The sequence below is a fragment of the Acomys minous genome (genome assembly GCF_964271855.1).
Source record: "Acomys minous genome assembly, chromosome: 7".
Taxonomy (NCBI): Eukaryota; Metazoa; Chordata; class Mammalia; order Rodentia; family Muridae; genus Acomys; species Acomys minous.
Genome location: NC_140488.1, coordinates 103,498,348 through 103,507,030, shown reverse-complemented (window position 1 = coordinate 103,507,030; position 8,683 = coordinate 103,498,348). Strand labels below are relative to the sequence as shown.

The 8,683-nt window shown below is 41.3% G+C and overlaps 1 long non-coding RNA gene across 1 annotated transcript in view; it reads right to left on the bottom strand.

The window, feature by feature from the left end:
• Positions 1 to 14: 14 nt before the first annotated feature.
• LOC311601664 overlaps positions 15 to 8,683 on the bottom strand; it is a 37,320-nt gene continuing 28,651 nt past the window's right edge. The window contains exons 2-3 of the long non-coding RNA XR_014780621.1: positions 2,154 to 2,313; positions 15 to 300 (exon numbers count right to left, since the gene is read on the bottom strand). This is a non-coding gene — a long non-coding RNA (uncharacterized lncRNA). The remainder of the gene's footprint in view (positions 301 to 2,153; positions 2,314 to 8,683) is intronic.

Below are 8,683 nucleotides of genomic sequence, written 5' to 3'. Positions count from 1 at the left end.
TTGGGGTAGAGGAATATAGCTGACGGGTTACTTACAGAAGCAGAAATGATTCAAAGACAGCTGTATCACCAAAGCCCACCTCAACATGGGTGACAGCGCACAAAAGCCGGGAACCTGGAGCATACTGCACAGCCTGCAGGCAGTTCAACTTGTTGGGGAGTGTCCATTCAAAGTAACTGGTCTAAACCTTGTCTGGGCAGCTCGGCTGGTTTCTGCTTCTTCCGGGCAGCTGGGTTGGTCTCAGTCATCTTTGCAACTTGTCTGAGAGTGACTCTCAATTCCTTACTGGCACCAAAATACCTTTGGGACATATTTGTTACAATGCAGATCGTAAACTTTGAAGCAGAAGATATGCCGGCAAGAAGACAGCTTGATTGTAAACATTCATCAAGAAACAAGATTCATTTAAATGTGTTTTTAAGTTGGGCTTTGTGTTGCTAGAGAGATAGCTCAGTGGTTAATGCTGAGCACTGGCTGCTCTTACAGAAGACCCGGGTTCAATTCCCAGAATCCAGATGATGACTCACAATCATCTCTAATTCCAGTTCCAGGGGATCTGATAACCCTCTTTCTGGCTCCCGATTGAGATTTTCTTAAAAACATCTTCTGGTACCACAAGGCACACATATGGTAGACAGACATGCATGCGCGCGCGCGCGCGCACACACACACACACACACACACACACACACACACACACAATAGTTTAATTAACTTGGGGTTTTTTTTTGAGGCTAGAGAGATAACTCCATAGTTAAGAGCACTTACTGCCTTTTCAGAAGACCCAGGATTTAGTTTGCAGCACCCAGGAGGGTGGCTCACAATTACCTGTAACTCCAGCTCTAGTGAATACTCCAGCCTCTGCAGGGACTCACACTCAGTTGCACATACCCAGTTACACATACGAACATAATTAAAAATGAGCTAAAAATAAAATGAATTAGGCTTTGGGGAGCTAGATCGATGGTTCAACAGTTAAGAACACTGCTCTTGCAGCGGACACAGGCTTGGTCCCCAGCACTCACCTGGCATGGTTCAAAATCATTTATAACTAACATTTCAGGGATCCAGTGCTGCCTTCTGACCTCAGTGGGCATGCATGGCAGGCAAAATGCTCATATACATAAAAAAAATGAATCTTCTAGCCAAACATGGTGGCACACACCTATAATCCCTACGCTGGGGAGGCAGGTGGATCTCTGTGAATTCAAGCCCAGCCTGGTCTACAAAGCAAGTCCAGGACACTCAGGACTACAGGGAGAAACCCTGTCATTTGCAAATGAATGAATCTTTTTAAAATTGGGATGGGAGAAGCATTGTGTCACCTTTCAGCCATAGAGGTTTTGGAGCAGGGTCTGAAACCAAGACTCTAGAGCATTCTTACCAGTACTACTGAATGGCACGGGCTTGGCCTCCCTAAGCACTCTGTGCTTTGTATGTACAAATTATAAAAAGGAAATAGCTGAGCCTAAAGGGGAGGCTTAGAGGCCTGCTCAAGTTTGTGAACATGTTATCTTTAAATAAAAGTTATTATTTATGACATAGTTTTATATAGGTTCATTATAGTAGCTACAGCCATCTTTTCCTAGCCTTTCATCTTTGGGTGTTGAGATTCAGAATTTCACAATAAGAAATCTTCTGCACTTAGCTTTGGAAAGGTACTATTCATTGAGGACTTGGTATATACTGAGCATAGGGTTGGGCCCTCGAAAATTATCTCTGATCCTCACACAATTCTACAAAGTAAGCTCATCCCACTATACACTCGAGCAAAAATGTTCAATTATACCCTACTTCAGACACAGCAAGTAATAAAGACAGGTTTGTAAATCTCCCTCTTTTGGCTTAATATTTCTGTTTGTTTTGTTCGGTTTTTTGTGGGGTTTGTTGTTGTTGCTTTGGTTTTTTTGAGACAGGGTTTCTCTGTGTAGCCTTGGCTTCCTGGACTCGCTTTGTAGACCAGGCTGACCTCGAACTCACAGAGATCTGCCTGCCTCTGCCTCCCTAGTGCTGGGATTAAAGGAGTGCGCCACCACGCCCGGCTCGACTTAATATTTCTGAATGGAGTAGTGCTCTACTCATTCCCAGTACAAGGCAGTAGGAATTACCTGTCAACGGCTCCTAGAGTATTTGACTAATATGTTTCTGCTTACTCAGTTATTCTCTCCTCTCGTGGAAATTAAATCCATATTCCTCATTGGGAATATGCTCCTTCCTTTCTTGGTGAGAGAAGTGCCCTGGGGTCTTACTTCCTTCAACATGAGGATGGAGAGATATATGGACAAGCAAGGCCACCATGTGCTTCTTCATGACCTAAAGGATAAAATAAACAAAGGATGGAAATATCCATCCCAAGATCACAAACATGAGGGGTACATGAGCACTGAGAACTCATGCGTATCTTCTACAGTGACTCTGTGTGTTTGAGAAATACAAAAGTTCCCTCCTGCCTCACTAGCAGACGGAGAGGGGCAGAACGTTCCAGGTACTTTGCATATGTTTCACTGTATTGTCAAATTCTTACAAATTAAAAACCTCTAAATCTAGAAAAATTAGAATACATTGTTCAGAACATACTATTTGGCTATGATACCCTCCAAATCTTCATAACTTACTAAAGTATACACCCATGCTAGGCAAGCACTCTACCATTGAACTGGAACCACATAGATGCTCTTTTTTTTTTTTTTTAAACAGACAGTATCACACTAAGTTGCCTTGGCTAGCATCAAGCTTGCTTTTCAGCCCAGGCCAGCCTTAAACTTTCTGGGGTCATAGAGCTGTGCTACCAGGCCCAGCCAAGTTTATACCTTGTGGTATTTGTCTGCCATGGATTGATAGGCCAAGTGTGCTCACACATAGTCACTTGAAACTAATAGAAGTTCTATCCACTGAGTTAGGTGATGGCAAATGACCAAAAATGTGCATTTGCTTCTAAAACTTAAAAGTAAAATACTGTGCATGAAAAGAAGAGAACTGAGCAAGTTTGATGGGTTGCATTCCATGAAGAGATGGTACACTCCTGTACAGGCTTGATTCATCACCGTCAGGTTGTTGCTATTACCTAGCCTCTTGAGTCTTTGAATGTGAAGTTAAGACTATAATAGTGACCCATTCTTTTCTTCGTGTGGTCAGGGGCACCTATCCTAGTTTGACCAATACATTCTGGTAGTGCCTGACATATACTAGCAGCATCAATAAAGATAAGTTGGTGGTGGCCGGGCAGTGGTGGCGCACACCTTTAATCCCAGCACTCAGAAGGCAGAGGCAGGTGAATCGCTGTGAGTTCAACGCCAGCCTGGTCTACAAAGTGAGTCCAGGACAGCCAAGGCTACACAAAGAAACCCTGTCTCAAAAAAAAAAAAAACAACAAAAAAACAAAAAGATAAGTTGGTGGTATGGCTGGCTGAAGACTAGTATTCTTGCTACCTTTTTCTCTTGAGTGCTGAGACCTATGCCCTACACCCAGCTTACTTCTTGTTTGCTTTTAAAATAGTATTGTGACACATGTAATTATATCTGAATAATGTTTTATTTTACTTTGTTGTCAATTTTAAGTGATTTTGTCACTTTCTGAAACTTTTTTAAATGCAACCTTACTTCTCTAATACTCAGATGTGCTCTTCCCTGTATCTATAGATAATTAATTTTCATTTCTGCATATTATGTGGCGATGTCATTCATAGTTTACCCATTCTTCTGTCCACTAAAAGAATGTGCTATTTACATTAACATCATAGATCTTTTTATTTATTTATTATGTATACACTATTCTGCCTGCAGGCCAGAAGAAGGCATTAGATCCCATTATGGATGGCTTTGAGCCACCATGTGGTTGCTGGGAATTGAACTCAGGACCTCTGGAAGAGCAGTCAGTGCTCTTAACCTCTGAGCCATCTCTCCAGCCCGTCATAGATCTTTTTTGTTTATTTGTTTTTGGTTTTTCCAGACAGGGTTTCTCTGTGTAACAGCTCTAGCTATCCTAGACTTGATTTATAGTCCAGGCTGGCCTCGAACTCACAGAGATCCACCTGCCTCTGTGCTGAGACTAAAGGTGTGCACCACCATGCCTGGCTCATTATATATCTCTTAAAACATGTCTCCTACAAGGAAGTTTACTATGTAAATGTTCACCTTTATAAGAGAATAATTTTATTTCAAAAAGGTAATTTTGCAAATAATAAAAATGATTGGATTTGAAAACACTTTCAATACATTAAGGTATACATGACAAACTGGTTTTTAAGTCCAAAGTAAAACCCATTTGAATACTAGTTTTAGGACCAGAAAGACAAGACATTTCCACCTTAATTAAAAGGTATTTCTAAGGGTTTTTGTTTTGGTTTGGTTTTGGTTTTTGGTTTGTTTGTTTGTTTCAAGACAGGGTTCTAAGGATTTTTAAAAAGAAGATAACTAGAAAAGCTGGGAGTGGTGACCATGCATTTAATCCCAGCACTCGGGAGGCAGAGGCTCTGTGAGTTTGAGGCCAACCTGGTCCTCAGAGTGAGTCCAAGACAGTCAAGGCTACACAGAGAAACCCTGTCTCAAAAAACAAACAAACAAAAAAATGACTAGAGTTGATATCACCAGCAGCCCTTCCTTGTTTATTCTCATAACATCACCTTCGTTTCCCAAAGAAATATCCCTAGTGTAGTTTCACAAATGTTCTCAAGTGTCCTGCTCTCCTCAAGCAACCTGCTGGAGTGTTTTACTGTTGTTTCCATGGCTTTTATCTGTTGTTGTTGTTTATACCTCAGAGAGTCCCTTCAATAATAGTAAATCTTGTATAATACATTGGTTACAAAGGTAGACATAATGATCATATCTCTGTTATCTACACCTCCCATTGAGAGTGGACCCATGCAGTGGCACACACCATTAGTCCCAGCACTCAGGAGGCAAAGGCAGGCAGATCTCTAAGTTCAAAGCCATCCTGGTCTACAGAGTGAGTTCCTGTATAGCTACACAAAGATACCTTGTCTTGAAAGACCCATTAAAAAAGTTGACATCTAATGGGCCAAAGAGAATTTTCAGTGGTTAAGAGCACTTTATACTCTTCCAGAGGTCCTAGGTTCAATTCCCAGTCACCAACATGGTGACTGGCAACCATCTGTAATTCCAGCTCCAGGGAATCTGACACCCTTCTCTGGCTTCTGCAAACACAAGGTGCACATGTGGTACACAGACATATACACAAGGCAAAACACCTTTATTTATAAATATTTTTAAAACAATAGTTAACATCTAAGCCAGGCATAGTGATGCACACCTGTAATCCAAGCGCTCAGAAGGAGGGGCAAGAGGCTCATGGGTTTGAGGCCAGTCTGGGCTACATGGCAAGTCCGAGGGTAACAAAGCAAGACCATAGCTCAATCAGTAGGTAGGTGGGTGAGTGGGTAGGTAGGTAGGTAGGTAACTATCTAATTCTATCATCTATGTATGGACGGGTCTGTTTTGCGTTGATTAATAGACTGCAGCATTAGTCCAGGTCTGGGCTTCAGCATTCCTTGCATATTCTAGTTGCTCTTTTGGACCCTAGAACTATCACATATTTTTTCTTGAGTATGAAAGGCCCATCTCATCCTCTAATCAACCCACTAAAAGACCACCCTTAGATAAATAAGCACAGCCATTAGCAGCCAAACCTAGCCTGGGATGGTAGAGCCATGTAACATAGCTCAGGAGCAATGATAAATGGTTGTGGTTTAAAGCCACTGAGTTTGGGGGTGGCTTATTACACAACAACTCATAACTCACCTACCCAGAAGAACAGTGAAAATTATATTTGTGTATAGAATCTGTGCTTTGGTTGGAAGACCCTTCAGAGTATCTAGTCCTTTGTACCATCTCCATGACTTTTTCATTTCTTTACTTAGCATACCCCCTTAAAGTTTAACATTCCTCGATACAAGGTTCTGTTCTTAGCCATCATCTTCCTAGACTTTCTCTTGGATCATTTAAAACTCATCCAATTCCATTGCCTTACCTGTTACCTTCATGTAGATGACTCCAGATCCCCCTCTAACTGAACGCCACTGAGCTCTAGTGCTCAGATGTCTGTGGACAAATCCACCTACTATTGCCCCTGGGGGGAACTATAATTGGATTTAAAATGTGGAGTCTTTTCTTTTTTAAGATTTATTTATTTATTTATTATGTATACAGTGTTCTGTCTGCAGGTACACCTGCACATTGGAAGAGGGCACCAGATCACATTATGGACAGTTGTGAGCCACCAAGTGGTTGCTGGGAATTGAACTCAGGACCTCTGGAAGAGCAATCAGTGCTCTTAACCGCTGAGCCATCTCTCCAGCCCTAAAATGTGAGGTCTTACTCTGACTCCTCCATCAGTTCCTATACCTCCTCCTCTTGTAGACTGATTCTTCTCTGTGACTCGTGTTACTATCATCTTCATAGTCCCCGAGGGCAGAAACTTCTTATTCTAGACTCCCCTCACTCTACAAATCCAATCATTGTACTTCTGTGGCGTCTCTTATTGGCTTTTCTCTACCTCCGTGGCCTCCTCCTATCTTCTTCCTTCCTCTTTCTTATTTTTTTTTAAATGAAACAGAGTCTCACCATGTTTCCCAGATGGTCTCAAACTTGTGAAGTCTGGGTATCCTCCCATCTCAGCCACCCATAAAACTGGAACTACAGGCTTGTGCCCCCAAGACGTGCTATAAATCTGTTGTGGTCAGTGACTCAGGGATATTAACATCACCTCAGAATCTGTTATAACTACAGAGTATCACACCATTCCTCAGATTTTCTCTATCAGAATCTGTTTTTCAGCAGGATCCCTGAGTGATTTTTAAAAGATTTATTTATTTATGTACTTTATGCATATGGGTACTTTTGCCTGCATGTACATCTGCCCACCAGAAGACAGCATCTGACAGCTGTGAGCTCCCCTGGACGCAGAACCTTCAGAAGAGCAGTGAATGCTTTTAACCACTAAGCCATCCCTCCAGCCCCAGAATCCCTGAGTGATTAATAAGTACATTAAAATATAATAAGCAGTACAGTAGTTGAATATTAATCTGCAAAGTTGCAAATCCTTACCAATTTATAGCATGTGACAGTGGTATTTAAGGCTCACTATACATTAGAAAACCTGATAAGCTTTTACTGTATGATTTTTTCATGGTTTATGGCATTTATTAGTCATGTTTTTCAATACAGAAAATGTTTTCACAACAGAAGGAAATTTAAATTGGCTTGTGCTTTGCTAAGATATATCCAAATTATACTTTCTTTAAAAACAAATGAGAAAAGGAAATATGCCTAAGGTAAAATGATTCAAACAGAATAAAAATGTACAAAGAGAAGACTAGCACCACCTGTATCCTGGCCCCTCTCCCTACATAGGGCCATTCTTTTTATGTATTTATTTTTAAATCAAAATATAATTACATAATTTCCCCTCCAACACTTTATATGCCCCTCTGCCCTGCTCCCTTTCAAACTAATGGCCTCTTTTACTTTAACTATTATTGTTACATACATACACACACACACACACACACATATATATATATATATATATGAATAAATATATAAATACAACCTGCTGTCTCCATTTAGTGTTGCTTGTATATTTATGTTTCTAGAGCTTACCACTTAGTATTGGATAACCAGCTAGGGAAATCACCCCTGGAAAAGACTAATTCTGTCTTAGTACGTATTGATTGTCCATAGCTCTTTATTTAGGGATGGGGTCCCCTGATATTTTCCCCCACCCACCTTTGGCATGTCAACTCATGTTACCAATGCTCACACGTCATTAGGGTAGTCCTATTGCTGAGATTTCATGGGAGTAGCTTCCTGGTCCTGTCTCTTACAATTTTTCTGTCCCCTCTCTACAGTGTTCCCTGGGCCTTAAGTGTAGGGCTGTTTTAGTAGATGTATCATTTAGGGCTGGACTCCCCACAGTCAGTTGTTTTCTGCATTTTGAACAGTTGTGGCTTTCTGCAATAGTCTCCATCTGCTTCAAAAAGAAGCTCCTATGCAGGCATGGTAGCCCACAACTTTAACACCAGTGCTCTTGAGTTAAAGCCAGGTGGATCCCTGTGAGTTTGAGGCCAGCCTAATCTACACAGTGAGATTCTATCTCCAACACAACAAAACAAAAATGTAGAAGCTTCTTTGATGAGTGCTGAAATACACTTATCTAGGATAAGTATTTAGAATGCAGTTAGGAAATATACTGGTTTAAAAAAGCAGCATTAGGAGGAGGTTCTCCTGAGACCCACAGCCTACTAGGTTCACAGTACCATGCATGCTTTCCCTCTGGTTGAGCAGGCCTAAGTCCAGTTACAGAGCTGCCGATCACCTCCAAGATGTAAGTGCCAATACTATACAGCTGGAGATGTTTTGCCATGCTCAATATTGTTGTGGTTCATTATTGTTAGGTAGGGCTATTGATGGTTTTCTTCCATTAACAGTCTCAATAGCACCTTCTAATTCTACAAAGGCTAACCCTCACGGGGGGAAGGAGGCTTTCTGTTCAAATATAGCTTGATCTCTCCAAGTCCTGCATCCAAAGTGCATGATGTCTTCAACAGTAATGACTTGCCTTCAACTTCTTGGAGGCAACCAAAAGCAACTGTAATAGCTTATATTGTTTTAGGAGTCTCTTGGACTCCCGTGACCTACTCTCTAGAGAGGAGACTAGCAGGATACA